This window comes from Lonchura striata, chromosome 3 (assembly GCF_050655825.1).
Source record: "Lonchura striata isolate lonStrDom1 chromosome 3, ASM5065582v1, whole genome shotgun sequence".
Lineage (NCBI taxonomy): Eukaryota > Metazoa > Chordata > Aves > Passeriformes > Estrildidae > Lonchura > Lonchura striata.
This window is the reverse complement of record NC_140705.1, coordinates 23,251,260-23,277,796: the sequence shown is the minus strand read 5'-3', so window position 1 is coordinate 23,277,796 and position 26,537 is coordinate 23,251,260. Positions and strand designations below refer to the sequence as shown.

The 26,537-nt window shown below is 37.6% G+C and overlaps 1 long non-coding RNA gene across 1 annotated transcript; it reads left to right on the top strand.

Moving 5' to 3' along the window:
- Positions 1-23,124, top strand: LOC146767811 (uncharacterized). The gene is made up of 2 exons (XR_014953605.1): positions 1-645; positions 15,868-23,124. It is a non-coding gene; the product is annotated as an uncharacterized LOC146767811 (long non-coding RNA).
- Positions 23,125-26,537: the final 3,413 nt, after the last annotated feature.

Below are 26,537 nucleotides of genomic sequence, written 5' to 3'. Positions count from 1 at the left end.
AGGGCAGGGACCGGACAGAGTGGCGAGGGGGAGTGACAAGGGAACAAAGGGTTGGGACAAGGGACTGTGGGGGGGAGGGGGACTGATAAGGGAACGCAGGACAAAAGGGGGAACATGCGGAAAGTGGGGAGGGGGAATGGGGGGAGAAGAAGAGAGAATTACAAATCCCGCAGCTGCCAGTGGTCTCAGCTATAAATCAGTTTCAGTAAGTGACTTGAAGGCAGAGAAAGAAAATCTGCGTTTAGCAAGTATTCTATTTCACAAGGTGAAAATTTTTTTAGAAAATGAAGTAAATAGACAGTGAGTCTGACCTTATGGAACAAATGGAGGTGAAAGTCACCCCAACCTGATGAAGGCTCTTAGGTCAGGAGAGGGGTGGAGCTTGAAAGGAAAGCATATCCTGTGCTTGAGGTATTACAAAAATACAGGAATGAAAAAGGTTAGCTGGTTATCAGTGTCACGCAGGTACTGTTCAAGGCATAATTGGTCTGAATTTTACTTTTGTTTGCAGGCAACACTACAAACTTCTGTAGGGTGAGACAATGCACAATTTCAGCTGTATTCTCAATGGCTTGTATGTCTGGAGGCTTTGCAAACACTACAGAAACCACTTGAAGCAAAGATGTTTCCAGAAACAGACTGCAGGTAGTATTTCTGGGAAAAAGGGAAAAAAGTACCTGTCCTGGGAGTAACTACTTTAAATAAATGCTTATGTTTATTTGAAAACATTTCTATGGGATTTCATTCTGTCATCTGCAGAATAATATATGAAAGCTTCAACCAGATCTGTTACAGTGAGTTCATGGGCACTCCATTTCCCCTTCCCCGGGACCCTGTGACTCTGATCAAGATATCCCCAGACCCCTCCTTCCTGCCCCAATGGTGTTGGTGGAGAGCCAGGGAAGCCCACCCCGTCCAAAGTCTATATAGACCCCTGACATTTCCTGTTCGTCCTCTTTGTCCCACTCTCCACTTGGACACCACAGAATAAAGAGAGCTGAATCAACGTATATCGGGGTAAGAGCCTCTTTTGGAAATCTTTGCCATCTCCTGATCTTCCTCCCCTTCACAGCCGGCTTACCTCTGAGCTAGCCTAGGATATTTTGGGGGGCTGTGCAGGGTGGGGGGAACATCACAGATCTATACCAACTTTTTGATATAGTTGCTGTTAAGCATAAAGTCAGTATAAAACACTTATTTAATTTTCTGCAAATGGATATATAAAAAATATCCCAGTGCTAGGTACTGTTGCAGGTCTGCAGCTTGCTGCTGGATAAATATTTTAATCACAAAAATGCCATTTTAGTTTACTGTGTGACTGTGACATTGCAAACTGAAAGAATATGTAACAAATTCTGACTTTTAACCATGAAAATTTGAGGAGCCCATATTGTGGCACATATCCCTGACCAGTTTAAAAAAAAAGTCAGCAGCATCTGTGCTGACACTATACAGGGACCATGGATAATTTCAAGCCTAGGTTTCAGGTGTACTGGCAAGCTGTCTCTCTGAGTGCTCAGGAGAATGCTAAAGCAGTAAACTGACTCTTCTGTCCTGCTCTCTTTGTTCTTCCCTATTCCCTCCATGCTCATTTTTTTGACAAACCAGGCTTTTGTGCTACATTGAGATTTCTTAGCAGTTCTTCATTAAAGGCTGCTACTGCAGTCAGTGAGACCAAGTATCATCATCATGCCAAGAATTCAACTAGACATGACTGTGTCAATAGTTACCTTGGTTTTCCCAGCAATAAGGATTTCTTTAAGTTTCACAGACTGTGAAGCTCTGGTTCCTGCCCTGAGAAAGGAACATAGGTATATGTATTTTGAATAAGTCTTTTCTGCATGATAATATTTTAAAGAAGAATCTCTGACACAGAATGAATTCTGAATTATTTATTATTGAAAGGGCACAGTTTGCCTAATCATGATTTATCTATTGTACAAGCCAATGGTTTGAAACATGATTCATAATATTTTGCTATGGTTAAAGAGCATTAAGATCAGTTTGTGTAGATCTAGAATAGTGTCTTCTTCCTTCAGGAATTCATAAACACAATCTCATATGCAGACTGTGTGACTGGTCAGGCAAAACCTATCATACTGTTTTCAATTCACTCTGAAGTATATAAGTAGTCTCCACTACCACTTAAGACAATTATTGTTTTGGAGTCAAACTAAAACACATACATTTTATGTATTCAGAAATGGCTTTTTGTGGGAATTTGTACAGATGAAGCTTTCTTACTGAAATGTCCAGAAAAAGGAATTATAAACACAATGTGAACCTTGTGAAGCAGAATTTAATTTTTAAATAGCATAATTTTTCTTCATTTTAAATTAAAATTCTACAATTTTTCATACGTAAGAGGGAGACAGACCATCCAGGATCTCACTGGAACCTGTCTCTTCATTGGGATAAGGAATTCTATATGAATAATACAGCTCTGGAGTAAGCTTCCTTTTCACTGGAATAGTAGGATGACTCTGTTACTAAATTAACTACTTGCTGATACACTGGAATGACAAGGCGTATTAATGATTTTATATCAGCAATGTAAAATTCATTGTGTTCATTGATTTTTAAAGGTAATGTTATTACTGCCATGATTAAATTATGACTGTGCATCATGTCTGCGATTTCACAATAATGTATTAAAAAGATAGCTGTAGTTATGGTCTTACCAGTAGCTTTTCATATTCATGAATTAAGCGACTTCAAATTTTTTGACTAAAAAGAATGTTATTTTCTTTTCCCATATGAATAGATGAACTTTTTGTGGCTTTTCTTGCATCTTGAACTCTTACATAGTGAAAAATATAGCAGGACCAGATGAAGACCCAGCAGGGATAAATCTGTTTGTGTCAGTGAGAATGCTTTTTAATAAAAAAGAAACTTCTTAGTCATGGCTCAACCATAAGCATAGCTTTAAATGTCTCTGTTCCCTGATTTGCCTAGTCATTAGGGGGCCAGACCTAGCCTGGCCCACCTTCTGACTATTTGCTGCTTTCAGAAGATCAGTTTTGAAGGCAGGTGGCATACCTTGCCCCTCACAATAACTGAAAGCCATATGGTTAATCCTACATCTCCTGGGATGAGCTCTATTTTCCAACCATTATGTGAGTTCTCTAAGAGCTTGCCATTATACAAATAGTGTACAACCTACCATCACAGCAGACTAAATTAAGTTATTGACTGCAGCAGATTTTTCAGGCTTACCACAGCATGGGCAGAGATTTGGTTCCCACATGCTAAACCTGGTTAGCAGTGGTCCATTAGGAAAGAGAGAGGTTCATACATTTCTGAAAAAGGCACTCTGCACATGTATTAGTGACTTGAATGGAGCATCTGGGAAATCAGGGAAGCAGAGACAGGTATTCAGTAACGAAAGATTAGTATGCTTTTGGGGACTTTGTATTTGGGTCTTAGAAATGGGTATTAAGCAATTATGTCTGAGCTTAAACAAGACTGAATAAGCATTCTTGTGTGCAACTTTAAGACTGTTATCTATGTCTGAGAGTTATTTGAGTAAATATGAAAGGTGACTGGGTAATAAGAATAATTTGAGAGTAACTTAGGCTTTCTTGTAGAAGTACTAGGAGCATTCTTGTGTTCAACTTTAAGACTGTTTATCTATGTCTGAGAGTTATTTGAGTATATATGAAAGGTGACTGGGCAATAAGAATAATTTGAGAGTAACTTAGGCTTTCTTAGAGAAGTACTAGCAGACAACTTTTTAAGCATTCTATTGGATAACAGCAGTTTTGTTGAATATAGATGTCATTACTACATACTGAAATTCTAGTGAGCTGTCTTTCACATGATCAAGACTTATGATAGCTGAAATAACAATGCATGTTCCTGCTAGTGGTGAGAGAGAAGAATTCAAACAAAAGGAATATACCATCTTAACTATCAGAGCAATGTCAAGACTACTTGGAAGAAGTTTTTATGAGAAACCAAGTCCTTGCACTTTTAGATTCAGATAAAGGATTCAGGCTCATATCTTTGAGTTGAGTACTCTTTTTCAGTGGCCTTCAAAGTAGGATGGGTGCACAAATCAGGATGCTCAAAGCAATCCATTGGAGTGTAAGAAAAAAACCAACTTGATTAATGGGCCCCTGAAAACTTCATGCAGTTCAACATGTTCAAGTGCAAGATGCTACACCTGGGTTTGGGCAGTCCCAGACATGACCACAGACTGGGAGATGAATTCATTGAGAGCAGCTCTGCTGAAAGGCCTTGGGGGAAAAATGAAAATCCAGACATGAGCTAACAATGTGTGCCAGCAACCCAGAAATCCAACTGTAATCTGGGTTGTGTCAAAAGCAGTGTTGCCAGCAGGGTGAGACAGAGGTTTCTGCCCTTCTTCTCTGCTCTGGTGAGACCCCACCTGCAGTGCTGCATCTGGGTCTGGGGTCCCAGCACAGGAAGGACATGGACCTGTTAGAGCAGGTCAGGAGGCCACAAAGATGATCACAGAGCTGGAGCACCTCTTCTACAAAGACAGGCTGAGAGAGCTGGGCTTGTTCAGGCTGGAAGAGAGAAGACAGCAGGGACACCTCATTGTGGCATTCCAGTACCTTAAGATGGGTGATTAAAAAGGAGAGGAGATATAATAGGCAGACGGCAACAGAAAAAAAGGTAAAGATTTTAAACTGAAAGAGGGCAGATCTAATTTAGATTTTAGGAAGAAGTTCTTTATTTAAAGGGTGGTGAAACACTTCTGATGTTGTCCAGAGACTTTGTGGGTGCTCTATCTCTGGAAGTGTTCAAGGCCAGCTTGGATGGGGCCCTGAGCAACCTGATCTAGTGGGTGGCATCCCTGCCCGAGGCAGAAGGGTTGGGGCTAGATAGTCTTTAATGTCCCTTCCAACCCAAATCTTTGAATGATTCTATGATTTTTTTACTGTTAATAAAATAAATTTTAAAATATTTGTTTATCTCACACTTTTTTTTTTCTATTTTCATGAATGTTTTATAATATATGTAATATATTAGTACAGGAATAAATGTATAAATTTTATAAATAAATAAAAAAAATACTGTGTCTGTGTTCAGAAATTTTTAGTTGATGGACTGAACAATCAAACCAGCCTGGAGACCACCCCTCTTGTGCATGTGTGGCAGTTTTAGTGTCTCTCTGGATAAATAAATAGTTGCAGATATGTGAAAAGTATCATGAGAAGGAAACATTCCTAAAAGTCTGGTTCATTGAAAGATCTCCTAAGATTGTGAGTCCTTCTATTGTCTGCATTGCTTTCTGTATGTCTACCATGTCCATATTAGAGATCAGAAGCATTTCCTAGTAAGTGTCATTCATGCTAATCCCACAAAAATCTTTCATAAATAGTCTCTCCCAAACAATAGAAGTAGCACTGAAAAATTCTAACAAGCCTGAAGTTCCGTGCTTTATTTTATTTTAAAGTATTTTTTTTACTTAGAAGTCATTACAATTAATTACATTACATAAAAATGACGCGTGAATATAAATTGTGAGGAAAACATGTGTGTACATGTGAGCTTACTCTTGGACTCCCAAAGCTTTGTCCAAGGATATGACTAGATGACTTCTAAAATTAATGACAATGCTGTGTGAACCATAGTTTAAAGGATCATGTACGTACATAGACCTATAGAGGCTTTGTGTTCTCTATTAATAATGTCCAACAAGTACAAATTTTTTGCATAGAGTGGTTGATGCTGCATTTTTCATAATGTTAATAAATGCAGAACATGAAGAAATAGCATTAAGTGTCAGCAGCTCTTGTCTATGGCATGATGAATATATCTATCACTTTAATAAATAAATCTATCACTTTACAAGAGTGATGCAAATGCAGGAATCTTGTTTGGGACATGCAGTCTTGTGTTAAGAAGAAATACTTTGTTCTGATTTGCCTTTGATGTTACTTATATACTAGGTTTATGAAATAGACTTTTTCCAGCACAGGCAAGTTGCCTTTGAATATGAGCAAGAAAAATGTCAGCTCTTGAAAGAGCAGAGAATAATGCAATGGAGTTAATTCCATTTGAAGAGGAAGTAAATTTACATCAGCAAGAAAACTCCTCCTTTATTTATGGACAATATGGACATAGTGTTCAGGAGTAAATGTTTGAAATTAATTCCCTGACATCCTCCACTTGCTTCCTTCAGTTCACACTGTGGATTTGCCTTAGTGCACATAAATTGTATTTTAGATTAAATAAAACCTGGAAGCTGAAGTCCACCTGCAAATGAACATTTGGGTGATGGGACTAGATTAAAGCAAATGAAATACATAAAAAGACTTTTCCATAAGCTCCGGTCATATTTCTAGTAAATGCAATGAAGCCAGGGGGCACTTCATGCTTAAATGTTTCTCACTGCTTTGTGGCCAGGTAGTGGCAGTTTTAGCCAATTCTGAAAGTAACCTGATTTCTGATTAGATTGATCCTGCTGAAGCAGTCTAACAACTAAGATATTTATCAGGATGTTTTATAGGGTTCCAGTTAATTATATTTTACCTGTATTATATAGAACATTAGCTTTCTGAGTGGGTCATTTTGAAAGTGCTCTTTGTGATAACACTAGGACAATATAGATTGCTTTCTGTGACTTTGGTTGCTTTGTGTGACCTATTTAGAAAGGAAAAACTAAATTTTATAACCTCGTATCAGATTTGTAGCACTTCAGATAGGGCAGGACCTGCACATAGGACATGCTACTAAGTTGAATGCTGGGACCAGCTCCTTTAAGAAGACCATTTTTAAATGCTTTTAGATTAATTAAATGCTTATAGATTAAGCATTTATTTAAAGCAACATAAGATCTGACAATAGCATGCCTTTTCTCTTGCTGTGATTAGGACCTTTGGAAGAAGAAATCACTATTAATTATATTATGTAAAGTGTGTACATTACATTTGAAGAGAGGGGAGTTACAAAGTCCAATATAGGTTTTGTCTTTCAACTTTTTCTCTTGACTAATGTTTCACTGATCATTAAACTTTGTGCACTTCCAGGGACTGAGAAAAACTATTAAGTGCCTATAAATTCTGATTATTTTTTGTAGATAAAATTTTGTCTTTTCCCCCTCCCCCTTCCCTCCCCTCCCAAAAAAAGTGGATTGATTATCAGAAGGAGAAGATAATTGAAAAGATTTTATTTGTTCTTTATTATTAACTTTTATTGCTGGCACATTAAAGTGAATTCTTGGTACTAGGTAATGACTGTCATCTCCAGGGCACATGTGAGCCATACTCTGCTTTAATTTATGGCACAGAACCTTAGGCTGTGGTCCAGTTGTCCACTTTGAAGTACAGATAACTTTTCATGTAAAAGTGTGGTTAGCTAACCAGTGTCTTAGTGAAATGTAATAGCGAAACACACATGTAACCATATGGATACACCTTGAATAAGGAAAATAACCAGTCTGCAGAACCTTCCTTCTTCCCTTTGATAGATGTCACAGAGCCAAGAAAGATGTGATGGTGTTCATTCTGTGTCTGTCTCTCTCACTGGTTTTACAGAGCATCAGAAAAAAATCACAAGTGTTTTGGTTTCCAACGACCTTAATTATTTTTAAATAGTAAAATTTCTATTTCTTTTTAAAAATAGTAATAAGAAAACACCCCCATGAAACACCAGTGACTGATGGAAACTGTTTCTGGACCTGAGTATTTTATGTCACAATCAGTTAATACGTAAAATAAAACAAATGAAATTGTATTTCTTTCAGACTTGCTTTATAAAACTACTTGGGCCAAACTACTAGACTTACAGTAATGGTCCTGGAGTTTTATGTCACTATTATAATCAGTGGTAGAGGCAGGGGCTCTGTCTTAAAAGTCAAAGTGTTATCTCTGCCCACAGAGTCCTACCTGGAACAGGGGAACAAGTATATCAAGAGCTAAGAGCCTGCTACCAGAGCAGATGTTATTTTCTTTTCCCCATGAACTACGGGAGAAGGAAAGAGAGCAGCTGGAGACAGTGTTTATGCTCTTCTGCACATTCAGTCAAGTGCTTAGGGTTTCAGTGTCTGAGATGTACATCTGTGAATAGTTATTAATAGCAAAAATGATACCATGGTAAGCTCCAGAAAAATGGAAAAAAATTGTACTTTAGATCTTTTCTCTCACTTTGTCTTATATCAAAAGAATGCCTATTTTAGCAGCCACTTTTAACTTCAACTTTAAAAATTCTGGATTAAATAGAGAGTTATCCTAGGTACAAAACTCATATTAGCTTCTATTTGAAACGTACTGCATCTTTTTTCAGGTCTATTTTTTCCCCTTAGTATAAATAGAGCTGTTAATAATGCTTCACACCACTGGCACTGAAAAAGGTGTAGTACTTTGTCATTATAAGCCTACCTTCCATGTTTTATCCTAAGAAACCCTTAGAAATTGCTCTTTCTACTTCAGAATTTGCATGCAAGGTTGGTGGCCAGGGGTTAGCTTTTGACCAAGTTTGATAACATTTAAGTCAGTCTTCTAATTTAGTTTTTAATAAAAGGCGATAGCAAAAGGTGACATAATGATGGATGCCTGCACTATGGTGTGTCAGGGCTTCTCAGCTGCCTGTCTTTCTGCCAGCAATTGGACATGCTGTGATCATAAGTGCCAAGGAGCTACAACGAAATGACATTTCTATTTCCTAGTGCTGCCAAAACTGAAGTTTGGATGTTCATAAAACATGGACCATCAGTCTTCCTTAATACCTGATTTATTTCAGTAACTAGCTTCTGATACATTTTAAGATATTTGAAAATGAAGTAAAATAAAGCCCCATAAACTTAGAGGAATGACAAACAATTCTACTTTCCTACTGCAGGCTTTAGAAAGAAAATATAGTATTGTTTTGCAGCAGAAGATGCTGATATCTTATGATCTCAGAATGAAAGCAGCACTCAGAGTCAGCACTCAGCACGCAGAGTCTTGTCAGCTGTTATTTAAAATCCTTTTTTTTTTTTTTTTTTTTTTTTTGTATTAACACTATAAAGGAAAAGAGGATGGTGTAGATAATCTTAAGTACCACCAGGGCACAACATACTGTGAGGATCCTATCCATGGGAAGTACATTCCTTTTTGGTCATTTGAAATCTTACACATTGTTCTCAAAAGAAAACAATTGTATGAATTTCTACTGTCAAAAAAAAAAAAAAAAAAGGTGTTCACATGAACCCATCTTGCTTGCTGCCCTTTTTAAAGGGAAGGTCACAGAGGCGATGTAAATGCTGGAGCTATGTGGGAGCTGCACACAAGCTCTGCTGTGACAATGAGGTTACCCTGCAGTCACAGGATATGTGCAGCACAACAGCCTTAAGGGCAGTCTCTACAGGCATGATAGCAGAGCACAGACCTTCCCCCACTCGGGTTAAATATTGTTTGGATGAATAATTCTATGAGTTACAATGCTCTTCAGAGTAAGTTCACCTCAGGGATGCACTTGTAACTTTAAATACCAAGGACTCCAAAAGTCTGGTTGGTAACTCTGCTGGTTTTGGTAACTAGGACATAGAATAATAAATAATCATAAATAATCCTCTTATATGGTATAGGTTCTTATAATTGGACTACTTATTTTTATAGCATTTAGTCATGCCAAGCCAAATGCAACTGTGCCTTTACAAATAAAATACAAATTATGACTATGTCCCACAAATTGGTGTCATCTATGAGATCATAGCATGAGAATTACAGTGACCTATCCTTAAAAATGTATGTTTTCTTAATCCTAAAAGGCCTTGCAATAATTTTCTGAGGTTTTCTGTGGTGTTCACAAGTGAAAGATACGCTATGTTTCAGAAATTCTTTGAAAAGTCACTCTATGCTCTCTTGCCTTATATATGTCTCCCTCTGATGACTAAGTATTAGAGAAGGAAGAAATAAAGATGAAAAACATAATTTGTAGCTCTTTGCTCTGGCATCACATGAGTTCCAATGCCATCACAGAAATACTGGGAATTTCAGGCTGGGGAGATGGAAACAGTCTTTGAAACACATTCAGACTCAAAGCCTTGAAAATGGTAGTCTCATCTGGAAATTTGATCTGATCATAAACTGACCAGAGAACTCCAGATTAAGACATGGTGACAGCCTATTTGGTAATGGAGGAAGAAGAACACATAGATATATCTCCAGGTATATATACTGCTGCATAAAAAGTATGAAGGGTATGCTTCTTTCTATTTCTGCTAAGCTCTAGAAATAGCTGCCATATTGACTTACATAATACACAAATTTTCTGCTGGGCAGGTGGTTTTGTAAATGTAATCCATAAATGAAAAAAAAAAATACAACTCAAATTTCTTTTAAAATATGAGTAGTTAAAAATATTTAGTTAGTTCTAACCATTATTCTTTCCATTGAAGCTTACAGATACTGCAAATCATGAATAGGAAGATAATAATATTGCTAATGGGGCGAAGTTTTGCTTTGTACATTAACCAAGGAGGAATGTCATTTGTGCTCAATGAATTCAGCTTCAGCTACTGTTAAACAAGCAGAAAATGTGTAGATTAGTTATAATATCCCAGTTATATCTGCTAATTGATAAACATCTGCCGAAAAAGGTACTGTTTTTCAGACAAATTGCACAGTTGCTTGATATCCTTGTATTGAATTCCAATGTGACTGAACTAATGGCATGAATATATGAAAAGCATGTGAAACAACAGTGTTACATCTTCAAAGTGTGGCTCATGTTCTGCTTCAGTATGAAGCAAACAGTGGTTTTATAACATTTCTTAAAGCTTGTTTGATCAAGGGTAAGGCACTGTCAGGAATATACCAGTGGAGCATCCTATAAGTCTGGATGTGCAGAGCTCATTCCAAGGAGGCCTGGTTACAGATGCATAGCTCCCCTTTGACTGAAAAGGATTTTCACTGTAGTGTGTACAAAGGATGAAGCACAAGGTCTTAGTAGCATAAAATTGAGCTTTGTGTTTCAGTACACGGAGAAAGCTTAGTTTTGCCAGTCTTCTATCTCCAGGACCTTTGGGCTATACCAGCATTCTATCTTCCTCTGGGAGCCTGTGCACTATCAGTGTGACAAGAGCCTTGACACTGAAATAAATCCATGGTGAAGAACGTGGCTGTAACTTGTAAGCACTAAGTGACCTTTCCTGAGAAGGTCACTTGTCTTCCACACTTTTGTTCTAGTACCCCACATGATGATATGTTATTTGATAAAGATGCTAATACAATGATGGCATGGTCTCTTCTGGGTCAGCCATATTAAACCAAATCAATTGGAGTCTTTTAGGAATTATATATTTGCCAGGCTTAGAGATTACATTTGTTCAATCAATTGATGGAGATTTTTTCCCCCCAATTTATAACTTAGAAACAGATGCACTGATGTTGGTACTCTTGGACTTAATTTTTTACTGGTGTATAATTTAAACTGTACTTGTGCCTAAGGTCCAGTCAAGGTTAATTTGTATTTGTAAATTTTAATGCAACAAACAAAGTGTATCTGTCCATCTGTGAAATGCCCATTATGTATTTTCTACCTAACTCTAGCAACAGAAACACTTAGCTTTCTGGATAGTGTTTTAATCCAAATGGAATGGCCTTGTGATAATATTGAACATCACAGCTGTAGGTTACCTAAATAGGCATTATATCCATTACTGTTATTTTACATTGTTCAGTACAGCTATTATGTTTCATAAAAAATAGGAAAACATGGATATTATAAGTAGCAAGAAAACCAGCAGGTTGATAATTGCTCTATGCTCACTAATGTGAATTACTAAATGGCTCATCTATAATTGTAATTAACACCTCCTGCCTCAGCTTTGCAATTAACTGATGTTGCTGCAAATTTTTGTTATATATTTAATCTTTATGTTGTTTTTCTGGCCTGGTTCTGCATTAAATTTATCATTAAACCTACAAGCTATACACTGAGCTGCCATGGCATCTACTTATTAGTAACATGAGGCCCTTGTACAAAGTCTGGCTGCATCTCCAGGGAATTCACAGCCAACACACTCTGTTCTGGTTTAGTAAATGTACCTGCTGCGTATCCTTTCACATTTTTTGGATCTATTTTAACTTAATTTGAATTCATGATATGTGTGAATTTTCTGCACTTATAGACACTTCATGAACTTTTCTTCTAGCTAATGTGTTTTTGGAAAGTCACAGAGTGGGTAAGAAATTCTGGCCCAAACCCACTTTCCACCGGAAAGGTTTGGAGGGGAGAAATCCCGCCAGGCCGGGTCAGGCGGAGCGAGGTGCAGCCCGTCACCGCGCCAGCCGGGCCGTGTCCCGCCTGCCAGGCTCAGGAGCTGCCAACCCCCAACCCCATGGCAACCCCCGAGTCTTCCCCTCTGCTCCTGCTCCTTAGGCCCAGGGCTGCGGGAGCCCGTGGCTGCCCTGTCCCACACCTGCCGGCCGCTACCCCGGGGCTCCCGGCTCCCCGGCTCCTTGCCCTGCAGGCTCCCCTGAAGGTGGGCTCCATGCGTGGCCACCTCCCCAGGCAACCTGGGAACCTGGGTCCTGGGGAGAATATTTTTGTTTTCAAAGAAAGCGTACATCTGTCCACTTGTGTACAGATGTGTAGAGTGGGCAGATGAATTTTTAGGCTGTTGCTGGAGCTGCTGCCTCTCTGGTGTGCAGGCAATGTCTCTCAGTGAGTTCTCTGACTCTACTCGGGGGCTTGCCCACAAAAGCAAAGCAGTGCCCACGGTGCGCCACCATAGCCTTGCTCGCCGTAGCTTTTCTCTCACTTCCAATGCAGAGAAGCCCTACAGCATTTCTTCTACTTCACACTGTGAAAAAGAATTATCCATCCTTAAAGTTGTGTGTAACACTGGGGGAATTTGTGTCTGCTGTCACAAAACCCCAAACTCTATTTTGGCTTAAAATTCTGTTTCCATATAGCAAACAGAAGCATGAAAGACTCTTCCTTGGGCTCAATATAATGAAAAATGCCTTCTGGGAAACTTTCCTCTGTGGTTTGGTTGTTTTGAATAGAGGAAATAAAGGAGCATAGATGGAGTTCAATCCAGTTCTTTTCAACTCAGAGATAAGAGTTTTTGACACTAGGTGGTACTGCAGACAAAGGCCAATATTTGCAAACTTTGACAGTAAGGAATTGGCAGCTCTAAACCTGGCATTTAATTTGATGGCCTGATTATTGACCTCCACACCTCATATTATTCTGGAGCTAAATGTATGCTATTGGGTCTGGTTTTGGAGTGTTGTGCTTTTAGCTCCTTGCAAAATTTGTTATCAATCAGGTAATCTTTTTAAAATGTATTAAATTATTTGGTACAGTTTCACGGTAAATCTAATACTGGATATCACTAGCCAATACAAAAAGGTATGTATAATATTTTGAGCCTTCTGTGTTTGATTTTGAAAATATATTTTTCAAGAGTAGTCCTGGGAATATATTGCTATTTCAGCTATCCCCTAAACACATTTCCCAGCATAATATGTATTATGGCTTTATTTAGAGCATGGGGATCCATCTCCCAAGGGCATTTCTGAAGATGTTTTCCTTCCATCTAACATCAACTTCCACTCTCAGGTGAATGAACCTGTTATTTCCTTGAATTTTCCCTCCTGTTTCTGAATTTCTGCTTTTTTCACTTTTCTGTTACTCTGCCTCAGTCACTGCTATATTAAGACTCTCTACTCCTTCTTGTAAGTGCTGTACTTGTTTAGAAATTCATAGTCTTTCATTTGTTATTACCCAGGACTGTAGACTCCATTAGATGTGATTTTTGCTAACAGGTAAAGGAGGATTGAATCTTCTTTGGATGGTGAAATACCATAGATGCCAGAAGCAAGGAAATCTAGCTTAAAAAAAAATCTATAACTAGTTTTTAAATATTTTTTTATTATTTTTTTTTCCTGTAGTATCTTGGCTTTTAACTAGCCAGTTTCTCACTGTGTTTATTACTGCAGAAGTTAAAATCAATGTGTGTTAACTGTCTTTTCACAGGCATTTCAATGAACTGCCTGCTGTTCCTATGTGATTCAAATCACCCTTAAAATATTTTATGTACATGACAACACATAAGCAGTTACAACAATGCAACATGGCTGGATTTTTTTCTAAAAAATAGATAAGCTGCTGTAAAATAACACTATTACATGTACAGAATTTGTCATCTACAGTGGATGTGATGGTGAGAAGATTGATTTTCAAATAAATAAAAGTATTGAAAAACAGCTGAAGCACAATTTTGTGCACTGATGGTAAATACATACTAACAAGAGAACTGTTTTCTTCAAACAATTAAAAAAAGCAATCAGTATTATGTAGAGTTTTTTTCCTGAACCAGTAAGCTTTTCAGATTTAGCTTTGCTTAGTTGTATATACACAAGCATAGACACTTATTGAACAGCTATATTATACTGTGTTAAACTGGAAATGAATGCAGTTGGATTTTTAAAATGGTCTTTGTATTATATAAATATTTTCAGTCATACATACAAGAAAAGGACACATAGAAATGGACATGACATACTAAAAATATTACTACAGTACAGAATTATGTGCTTCACAATGAATTGTTTATACTAAAGAATGGAAATCCTCAATAGTATTTCTAAATTAGAAAATATTTAGTCCTGCTTTTAAAAGTGAAAGGAAAGTGGACCTAGCTGAGGTTGCACTTCAGACAATTAGACTCAAGGTTTGAATTCTTTCCTGCCTAGTTTCTAACTACATGAGGCGGCAAGATGAAGTGTAGCTTTAGCAGGTGAGATTTGTGTGGTGATTCCTAAACATATAAAACAGACCTAAATATCACTGGTCATAGGCTGGAATTACTAAGGATAAAACTGACCCATTATTTGACTCATCATCTTCAGAATAAACCTAAGCTCACAAATACAGATAGTTCACTTACTTAGCAATAAATTGTAACTTCACAACTTTTCCAGATTGCTATGCATTGTGTGAAGAGAAGCTCTTGTGGCAGCTGATGGAAGCATTATCCAAAAGCAAATGCAATGTCCCTGAAGGAAAGAGCAGAGCAGTGACAGCTGCCACAACCCTTCACAGCCACCACCATTCTCCATGAACTGATGAGGCAGGGCAGGTGGAACCAGAGCTGCACTCCTTACTCAGGGTGCCCAAGCATTTCTGCTGGTTTTGAGTGCTCTGGGTTTTATTTGCTGAGAGCATAAACTATGTTCATTTTTGCCCAGGTGCTAGGATCTGGGGGACAGAAACAAACCACACATAACCATGTAGAAATCCCTTGATTACTGAGACCACTCCAATTGTAACTTGATTAGGTTTACTGCATAAATGGTTAACATCTGCTTTTATATGTATTGCACTCAATTTTTCTTTTCTTTTTTTTTTTTCCAAATGAGATTAAATGTCTCCTAAAGCACATGTATTAAAACGTAGTATCTCGAAAAAGACTCAAGAGTGATATTAAAACAATTTACTTAAGCCACAGATTATAAATCAAGTCAATATTGCAGGACAGTAGCCTAATTGCATTTTAATTGCGTGACAAAATGCCCATCTCAAATTAATCAAAAACTATACTGCTAAACTCTGCTTTTATATAGACAAAACATACTGTAATCTCATAACATCAGCTATCTTTTCTTTGTGCTTCCTATTCTTGAACAGGGTCTGCACAAGGAGGTGGCTGAGGAAGGCTCTGCCAGGGCAAGGCCAGTGCTCTTGGTGCTGCAGTGTGGGGCACATCATTTACTTAGAGACAATCAGATTAACACCCAAATTGTTCCTCTAAGGCTTGGCACAGGTGTGACATGGATTATTATGATATCCTAACAAAAAATTTGGTAACATTATTCAGAGTAATAATGACCTTGCTGTAGGCAGTTCTGCTGGAGTTACCAGTACTTGTATGGTGATATTTCCTTTTCCTTTGTTTGAGAGATGTGGGAAAGAGCCTACACTGCTGGGAGTGTGGAGGAGGAAACTTCTGAACAAAGCTTGGTCCACCTGACAAACAGACACTTAGAGACTTTGTTTTGGAGAGACTTGGAACTTCTCCATGTCTTCGCTACTGTGCTGATGCGGCATCTTCCTTTTCTCCACTGATGACTTTGCAAAGTGCTGAAGAGAGAAGCCATGGAAGATGAGGGCTTGGATCTGTGACTGTCAGTGAAGGCCTTATTGGACTCTTCAAATAGCAGAAGGATATTTTTGGTTAGTTTTTCTTCTGACAAATGGTATGCAAGTTTCATATGCTTATTCCCTTTGGAGCAATGTGCTGTGTCTGCTGAATACCCAGTTCTGGTATTACCTATGAAGAAATGCTCTAGTGATGCATTCTTTCAAAGTAATGTTGAAATTTTAAAAGTAGCATACCATTTACACGTGCAATAACTGGAATGCATCTGTATTGCTTTTATAAGGAGCACAAACACACCTAGATTAACAAATAAAATTTCCATCATTACCTTCCAGCATTATTTCCTTTTCTCCATTCTATTTTCCCTTAACACTGCAAAATTGAGATATCTCTGCTACAAATGGCACACATTAAAAAATTAATTGTCTCAGCTTATTACTAAAGGCCTTTTCCCCTCCTAATTTATTGTTTCCTTGGCAGTTATAAATATGTTGTAGAAGGTGGCAGACATGCAAATCCATCAGTATATCCTTCAGTTACTCTGAACATTTACACTGGAGTCAGGCATCATGGCACTGCACTCTGCAAAGTGAAATCTCTGAGTTTCAAATGCATTTAGGGAGATGACTACATTGATTTCAAGTACTGAAATATTTTCAAGACACTGAGTTCTAGGAAACTAACTTTCATTGACTTTCAATAAGGATGTTCTAAGTTAAATCCTGCAAAATGCTGAGTATTCCTAAAATCCAGTGAGTAGCCACAGCTTTCCCTAAAAACAATTGGATTTGAGGCTGTCCAACACTTTAGAAAACTGCTCAGCACTTTTCCAGGTCAAGCTTTTAAAAATGTTTCTGTCAGGTTGCTATAATCAGTTTGAAAATTCATGGCTACTTTTGGAAATGCTTGCAGGTCCTGAGTGTGCAACTTTAGTATGAGATATTAAAAGTGGTTTACTAACAGGAAGATTTAAAATAAACAATCAGACGTAATCACTTTATTATGAGGCTCTCCTAACAGCTCAGAAAAAGCTTTGTTGTTCTCTAACCATTTATTCACATTTAAAAAGTGATCATTCTTTTAAAGTCTCTTAAAGAATGAAAGCCTTCTATTATATAAATAGTGCTTTGAGTGTTACAGGGTATTGACTCCACATACCTAATACAACATTATGTCAATCTGGTGCCAGCTGCGGTATTTGTCACATTTTGGTATGATAAAGATCCTTATGAAGTATCTGCACATAAAAAATGCCAGGGACTCAAATTAAAAAAAAAAATGTCATCCTATAAGGAATATTTTCTCTTTTGTCAGGCAAATAATCTCATTTGAAAACAAAAAGAACTCAGTCAGTGATCTCTAAAGAGACTTTTAGCCTATTCCCTGAAGCAGATGCCGGAGTTGTGTCAGGCTCCCTGAGCTGAGCAGGGCAGGGGCTGGGCATGGCAGAGAAGGATTCCAGACAGTGGTGTGGCAAGAAGATTAGTGCTCCTAGCTCTGAAGAATCACAAGAAGTATGAGAAACTAAAAGGGTTTAACTGTGTAAATCCCATCCTCTTCTGGGCACCATTAATTTCTTCAGATTCTGAGAGAAAAAAACCAACCTGCACATCATAGAGATAGGTACTCTGAGCCTAAACTACATTTAAAGACACCCTGAGAATACTTCGTTAATGAATATAAGCAAATAAATGCTTCCTTGTCAGTCTTCAGTGTTGCACCAGGCTGCTTCTAAGACTGAATGAAATCCAAAGATGATGCCCAGAAAAGTAATTTGGGAAACTGTTAATTAAAATGCAAGGTGCATTGAAAATTTTTTTAGAACTTTGCAATTTCATGATTGTGCATCGTCCACATTGTGCACCTTTCATTTCTCTCTATTTTAGACATTTCATTCAGCTTTTTTCAAAACATGCTAGCAGGCATCAGACTGTATTAAACAATAATGGCAGAGAAGGTTAAACTTTGATTAGACAATGAATAATTTAAAAAGTAAAATTAAGATGGTTTTATTACCATATATTTAAAAATGTATTTTTAACCAATGGTCTAAAGACATTTTAAAAAATTGAAAATGTAGCCCATTAGAGATTACCAAATTATCATTCTTGTCAGTTCACCTTTATTGATTAAGAAAACATTTCAAGGTGGCTTTATCCCAAAATATTGCCTTCATGTGGATTTAAACAGAGGAAACCAGTGCAACTAGAATAGAACTGCTTTTTTTTTAATGCAAATACACAAGTAAACCTAACATTGATGCTTTTTGTTGGGTTTTCAAAGTTCTTAAGGAATAAAAAAATGTATTTCCAGCTTCTGTTTCCAGTTTCAGTCTAGAACTTTTGTTTACTGTTAGCTTCAATAGACAGAAAAATCATCATCAATATAATTAATTCCAATTCTACTTTCTGGTTTCCTATGACAGCAATGTTTAAATTGCAAGTGTTAGTAATTTTTAATGTTTTTGATTATACCTTGAAAAACTGCAATGTTCTTTAATCCCTTCTGGATTTGTTCATGATAGATTTTTATATGTTAATCAGTCTGAATTCCTAAAAAAAATCACTAAAAAATTTTAACAGGAAGACTTAGGTTTTGGTCATGAATAACTAGAGTAAGTTCAGATAATTTTTGGAGCTCTAGAGGCTATTCTAAATAGTTAAGGCAAGTTTGTTTTGACAATAAATAGTGATTGCATAGTAATACAATAGATATTTATAGAGAGGTCAAATATATTTAAGAAAACCTTGTTAATCTAACTTTAAAATTGTATTACTTTATGAGGGACTACCTTAATATCAGGTGCATTTTAATAAGAGTCTAGTCCAGCATTTTCCTCCCTACTGGGAATAAAACAAGCCTCTTTCTTGTGAATTAGTGTTAATAAGTCTTCAATAGATTCAGCTGTGGGATAATGAATTACTCACTTGTTCTTGCCAGAAGAGTTCAAGTGGGCTTCTTGCAACATGCTGAGCTATTGTTTCCTGATGGAGTCATGCATCTTGTCAGCCACTTAACAGCAGGGGCTGCAGGACACATTTGGGCATTATATAATCACAACAACCCAAACTTTAGGCCTTGCTTGTAAGGATTTCGGTCTTCTGCAGAGAAACAATTGAAAGACATGTCACAATGTACTTACAGTGATAAGCATACATGTAAATTGGCTCCTAAGTTATCTAAGTTCAGCTTCATTTTCTGCAAAGTACAGTGATTTATGATATAATCATGCTAGTTACTTTCTTGTATTTATAGTCACCTTATGAGCATTTACAAACATGCAGTACATACATCACTGTGCAAATTCCACCTCACAGGTGGAATGGGTGGGAAAACCCTTCTGCTATTGCAATAACATTCATTGTTATATAGGTGTGGTTTTCCTGACCAGGAAGGAGCTGTAAGGGGAAACAGTAAAACAGCTCACATTTAGTCCTTTTAAGTTAGGGTGTGCTTTTGTGGAGAGTATGCATGGTCATCTAGTTCCTCCTTCTCTCCTTCCATTCAGTTGTTTACTGCATTTTATATTTGTAGGAAGCACTTGTATCATGTTAATATTGAGGTACTCTTGAGTAATCAAAGCCTCTGTGTGAGATGTTATATATGCACAAAACAAAAAAAAACCATGGTCACTGAGCTGCAGACTGTGTTAACAAATATACCTACAACTTCAAGGGGAATTCCTGGAAGGGTGGTAGTGGTATTCCCTGGAGATTGATTCACTTGACACCACCTGTATTTGTCTCTCCAATGTATTCCTTCTCTATTGATTAAGCTCTTCCTGCAAGACAATCTCTTATTGACACCAGACATATAGGCCATTAGAGAGTTTGTACAAGTGCTATCCCTCCACTTGGCTGGGCCGCCATTCTAAGACCTGTTTCTGTCTTTTGGGCTTTTCTTTCTCTGAGGTTACTCCTAATTGCTACTTTTCTTCTGACTCTCTCACCCTCTCCATCTCTCTTTGGACAACAACCTTTTTTACACAGGCCTGGTATTTCTGTTCTCTCAGCCTCTTAGATTTTAGCTGTTTGTGCTCTCATTCTTCAGACCTCAGCTGGGATTTCTTTTAGGAAATGAGATAATTTCATACAGGCCTCTGTTTTAATTCCTTTACGGATACTGTATTAACAACATGTGATGCAGTAGTGTTTTTGTAAAGATCAGATACAAACCTGCACAAAATTAGCTTTAAGTTTTAGATCTACCTCTTTCACTATCCCTTTCTGGCAATATTTTACTTTTCAACATTTTTAGGAAAAGCTTTTCTGTCCCTGCCTTCTCTCCCCTTTCTCAGCCTGAATTTCTTTGAAACATGACAAAAAGAAAGGAGGAAGACTGCACCTTTGACAGCGTAAATCTATTTATGAACTACCTAAACCAAAGTTTATCACATATAAACAATATATTATTCCCAAAGACTTTCTTCTCAAGCACTGTAGGTTCAAATCTGTGATGGAATCACTGATTTTCTCTATTTGTTCTCACACATCTTTTGAGCTGAACAGAAGACTACATTGATGTGGTGGATTCTTCCTGATCAGTTGGCAAGCCTCAGGTTCCATGCACACAGGCTGCATTTACACCCCTTTAGGGCTATGGCTGAAAATATTTGAATAGTGTTCAGGTTACTCACTGTCTTAGGTATGGTGAGAAATACAAAAACAGTGTCCATTACTGAACTGCTCTGTAACTAAGCTCACAGAATAGTCTGCCAGCTGACAAGCAATTTAACTGGGAGGCTGCTGCCAGTAACCTCAAATACATGCTTTTCTTTTAAACTGCTGAGATCAATAATTGTACATCTGATGGCAGAATGAAATCAGTGTCCTGAGCTAAGCCTGCACTGTTCATTTTATCTCACTGAACCTCACCCCTGACTCATCAGCAGAGCTTGACTTCCCTTGTTGGATTGCTAATTCTGGCAATTTTTTAGCATATGTATTGTAGTCAGTAGCCACAGAAGGTTAGGGTGACCTATCAAACATAATTTATTTAAACAAAGGTTTGAATGAAAGTCTTTGGTGGAAAAAATGTCTTGTGTTAAAATGGTTATCTACACAAATCTTTCAATGTAAACCATTTACAAACCAGTATGTGATCACTAACTGCTCACCTCTGAGCAGAATATCTGAAACAAACCCTTTTGAGAGGTACACTTGAGACTATCAGTTGACTCATGTATCACACTCTTACTTTGCACCTGGAGATACTGTGGAATTGTTATGTGTTTTACTTTGGTAATATCATTGTGATTATGCTTCTGTATAACATAATACATGGCAAAGCAGAATAAATGTGTCCTTCATCCTTGTTGTGAATCTTCCCTCTCTTCAAGTGTGCTCTCAGTCTAAAATAGGCATCTCTTAGCTCTCTCTCTGCTCTTTTCCTCTGTGTTCATCATGCAGTGCTGTAGTAACTAATGGAAAGACCATTTAGATTAGATAGTAGAAAAGAAGTTACTTGAATCATATGCTATCATAATGCCCACTTATATACCCAGTAGATATAAAAGTGATTGAAAACACAGAGGGACAGGCAATTACTGGGTTTCCTTTATACTCAGTGCAAAGAAATGACTGCTTCTGGTATGTCAGTTAACCTAGATATAGAGAAGCAAAATAATTAATAAGCAAAATATTTTGAAGTGTTTCTTTACTTCTTCCTGTTGCCTATAAAAAGACTAATAAAACAGTTCAGACTTAAATTTAATACTTAGGTAATGCTAATATTGGTACTAATAAATATGTTGCCTAACATAGGTATTGAAAGTCCTCTTGAGTTCAAGAAATTCCCATCCCCATCTTTCTTGCAAAGAAAGATACACGTTTCTAAATAGGCACTATGCCATTCTTTCTAGCTCCATGTAGGTGGCTTTGACATCCTGGAAGATCTCAGATAGGTGTAGACGCCCACGTTTAGATACCTGGATTACTTTTCAGATGAAAATGAATGTGGGAAGAATTATACCCACAATATCAAAAATAAATTTAGAGGTTAACCTGGTTACCTCAGAAAGACTTTTAGCCTTGAAATAAAAGATCAGTGGAATCTGTCTCTCAGATTCAATTAGTGGGCCACCATTACATAATGAATGCAACTGTTTAGGGGCTGAATTTGTTATCACACTGAAAAATATCAAGTGCAATACCACTGAAGTTTAACTACAGTGATAGAGGCTAGAATTAAAGCAGAATCAGATCCCACAGAGAATATTCCCAACTTCAATGATAAAATGCAAATGCTTTCAATGATAAAATGCAAATTCCTTTCTTTGAGGTCACAGAAGTTTATGACTTATTATTTGTGAGTACAGAGCAATGAAATTTTGTACATTTAAAAAACCACCAAAACTCAGTACTGTTACTACTGTTCCCTTAAAACCCCCTAATTCATCATGTGTGTTTAAAGATGTACTTTGATTTCATTGCTGTCATTCCATATCATTATTTACACTACATCATCAAGTTTTCAAACTAAGAAAAACATTTTTTGTTTTAATAAGCATAGACTGCTGAATTAAATATAGACAACTGTATTACAGATTGTCTATGTATAAACCCTATAGCTGTTGTGAAAGATGTTGCTCTACCAGAATGAAGTTACTGCAGATTTTTAGTATAATTACTAATCAATTAATTAATTGATTAAAGTTTAAGATTTGTGGTTTATATATATATATATATGTTTTAAAGACTTCACATGACTAACTAGCCTGAGCTTAAGATTTTACTTTTAAAGTAAGCAGCATTAATGTACAGGATAAACTGGATGTAGATTTTTCTTTGCATATTTCTGAATTGTCCTTTCAAAAAAAATGAAAATAAGTATAACCTAAAAGAAGCAAGTAGAAAAGAAAATAAATAAGCCTAATCAGGACAATATTTACAAAATATTGGTAGTTCTGATAGAAGTAGCTGTAAATGAAATGGTTTCATGAGGACCATCTCTCTATCTGCAAAAGAACAGAAATTGATTACTCACAGTTTGTAAGTAGTTGAAACAAGTATTATATTTTGACTTTGTGTGTGGACATATAATAAAAGCATGTTTATACATTTTCTTCTAGTTTTCTTTAGGCAATATCACCTTCAGTGCTAGTGTCATGGTTTGACACCAGCACAATGCCAGCGCCCCCATGAAAACATAACCTATCAACCAAATGCTGTGAAATGCAATCGAGAACAGAGCAAAGCAGGCCAAACTTAATAACAAGGGGAAAACTTTATTACACTACTATTACTACTACTATAAAAGGGAAAAAAAAAGACCACAAAAGTTTGAAATTAAAACTTTTCAAGCATTCCTCCTCCCCCCACCCAACTCCAATAAATCACAGCAAGACACATTTGGACCCTTAATCCAGTCTTCACCCTTCCACATAATCAATACTGAGTCCATCAGGGGAGAGAGGAGTCTCCCTTGCACCACAGACCCCCAGGAAACACAGCTGCCACCTCTTGTGTTTCCATGTCACACATGGCACTGCCCAGACACACCAGCCAGTGTGACACTCTCCTCTCCATGTCACCATGCTCTCACCACCGTGCATGGACAGAGACTGCTTATAGGGCTCCTTTAAGGATGCTTTGCCAAGGACCAACAGGAACAACAGTCCAGTTTCTCATTTTGGGACTACGGTCCCCCCCCCATTTTCCCCTGGGCCTGGGGGTCCAAGAACAGAGATCGCCTTCTCTTCTTCTCTGAGGACCGAGGGGATCATCACACCCTCCTCCGCTTTCCTCTGTTCATTCCTGAACTGGTAGTTGCTGAAGGAGGTCTCTTGGCTCACCATTGCATCCCCCTAAAATGCAGTCCCTCTTAGAAGAAGGAGTGGTTCAGTCTATGGTTAACAAGAAGAGTCCAGCCAACAGCCACTCCATCATCTCCCCCCAACCTTCTTTCCCTAACAACTAAGGTCCCCGGCTGTCTGTCTTTTCTTCAAATTGAGGAGGAGCAATATTTCACAAAGCCTTCATTTCCCAGGAAAGGGTTAAAATTCCCAAACTCCCCGGACAGCTGAAATCTCGGCCCAGGACTCCATCTCCTGTCTCCCATGCTGGGCATCTTCCCGCCCCCATCTCCTCCTTCTCCTCTGCCGGCAAACTCCCAGGTGTCTGCAGGCTCTCTATCTCTTTCCCTCTAGGTTGGGGGGGGAACAAAGGTATCTCAGACATTCTCCACCCTTCCGTCCACAGGAACTGGCCCAGCTCGGTTCCCAATCCTTCATCCCCTGGCCTACCTCTGCAGGCCGCATGGCTCCCCTCTCCCACCCAGCTCACTGCTGGGCAGGGGAGGTCTGCACCCTCCGATGACCGGAACCAAAGAGAGCGAGTTCTCCTGGGAATTCTGCTTTTAACCCCTCTGTGTTCTCAGAGGCGTGTCCACCTTCAATTGGTCACTCCAAGTGTGAGTATCCAAACCTGACCCCTGACTGGACTGACCTCTTCCTTCCAAGAAAATTCTTTTTCTGTGTCAAACCACGACAGCTAGACAGAAGGAAAACTAAAGATGCCAGAGAGAGTTCTTATATTCAATTATCCATAGATGTTACATATTTGCCCCTATTTCATTTAGAATATTTGTACTATGCATGGTTCCTTGAAAATCAGATTTTAATGCTAATTAATGAATATTTAATAGCAATCAATAATTCATGCTAATTGATTTTTAATATATGTGCATATTTGAAAGACTGACATACACACAGAATCATGTAGGTTGGAAGGGGGAAATTATTTTAGTCCCATCAAGTCTTGGAAGCCTCCAAAAGAGGGATAGCACATCTCCTCTGGTTGTTTTCCCTGACAGCTTGGATGTCCTTAAAGCTCCTCCTTCCTTCCCAGCTGATGGAGATTCCCACCTCCAGTAGAGGGATAGGTCTTGGCCAGCACAAATCCAGACACTGCCTGCCTTTTACCAGGTGTGTGTGTACCATTTGAATCAAGGCAAACATTTATTTACATTGTCCTTGAGTGAAATTCATACATTATTGAATGTTTTGGGGTTTGGTTATGCTGGCCTAGCAGAGCGAGGGAAATTCAAAGCAATGAAGTTGATTCATTCAATGAATGAATCAAAAGCTTTAACAATGTAAAAACCTTTCTCTTCAGTTTTCAAATAGAAATCAAGAAGCAAGTCTCCCTTCCCTCTCTGGTACATAATTTTTATTTCTCATACCTGGTTGTGCAATACTTATTCCAACTGCTCCTTATGGATTGTGTCTTTCCATTCCACATTTTCTCCATATGTTTTACCAGGCTGTGTAAACTAATAAACTCTGTTTTAAAGCTGATTTTTGTTAATACTAGGAGACTTAGTTCAGAACTTACAGTGGATTTGATTATGGTAATTTCTTAGGAACTGATCCTGGAAATTTAAATTATTTTCTGACCTACTTCTTCAATATGCTCTTTTTATCCTGCGTAATTCTCTTTGCCTTAAGATACATCACATTTCTCTTCAAGAACACTTAGGGTGGGTTTCATCTGAACAAATCTAGATACCTATAGTACCTTTGTGAATTAGTCACCTGAAGCTCCCTTTATAGTCATTGCAAAGAAATAGACATCCCCAGGGTGTGAGGTGTATTATCCTACACTACACAGTGGAAACAGATCAATTGAATGACTCCCTGGATGTGCCTGCTGCTCTACATCAATTATATAGGAAGGACAGAGGGAGCTCAGATATAAATGTCCATGTTGTAGCCATTTGAACTTAGGAAAAATAAATTCTACCCAAAGATCAGCTGTAAAATTTATGGTTAGCATTTTTACACAAATGACACTTTTAAATACAATTTAAATTTTATTTTTTTTATTTATGCTCCTACATATGATAAACCGAAATGTTCACATTTGAATAAATCCTTCTCTAACTCTGAAGCATCCTTTTTTAAGGTTACTGTTCTGAGTCAGATTGAACACTCTGCTTGCAGAATGTGCATTACTCATGCTTCATATGGTATCAACATGTGCATGTGTTAGTCCTGTTTCTACAAACAAGTATTTAGGACAGAATGATATAAATATTTTGAGAAAAGATTTTCCAGTGCCTTTTCTGAAAAAGTGATATTAATTATAACAATAATAAAAATATAACAATATTGATTTATTATTATTAATACAGATGAAATATGAACACTTGTTCATATCATTATTATTTGTTCATATAAAATAAACATTGACTAGGCTAAAACATCAATGTTTTATTTTATTCCATAGAAAAATATCTGGAATCTGTTCTCACTTTTATGTGCTGAAAAGAACATACTAAAGTTTGGTTAGATGACCTTCAAGATGACAAGATGTATATATATATTTTTGACAGCTTATAAAATCCTACACTTCCATTTGCTAATAGTAACTGTATCTGTAGGAACATACAAGTAATTTATTTCAAAAGACAACTGACCCATATGAGTTCTGACGCTTGTTGCTCTAGATGTTAAAGTGCAGATATTTTTTGA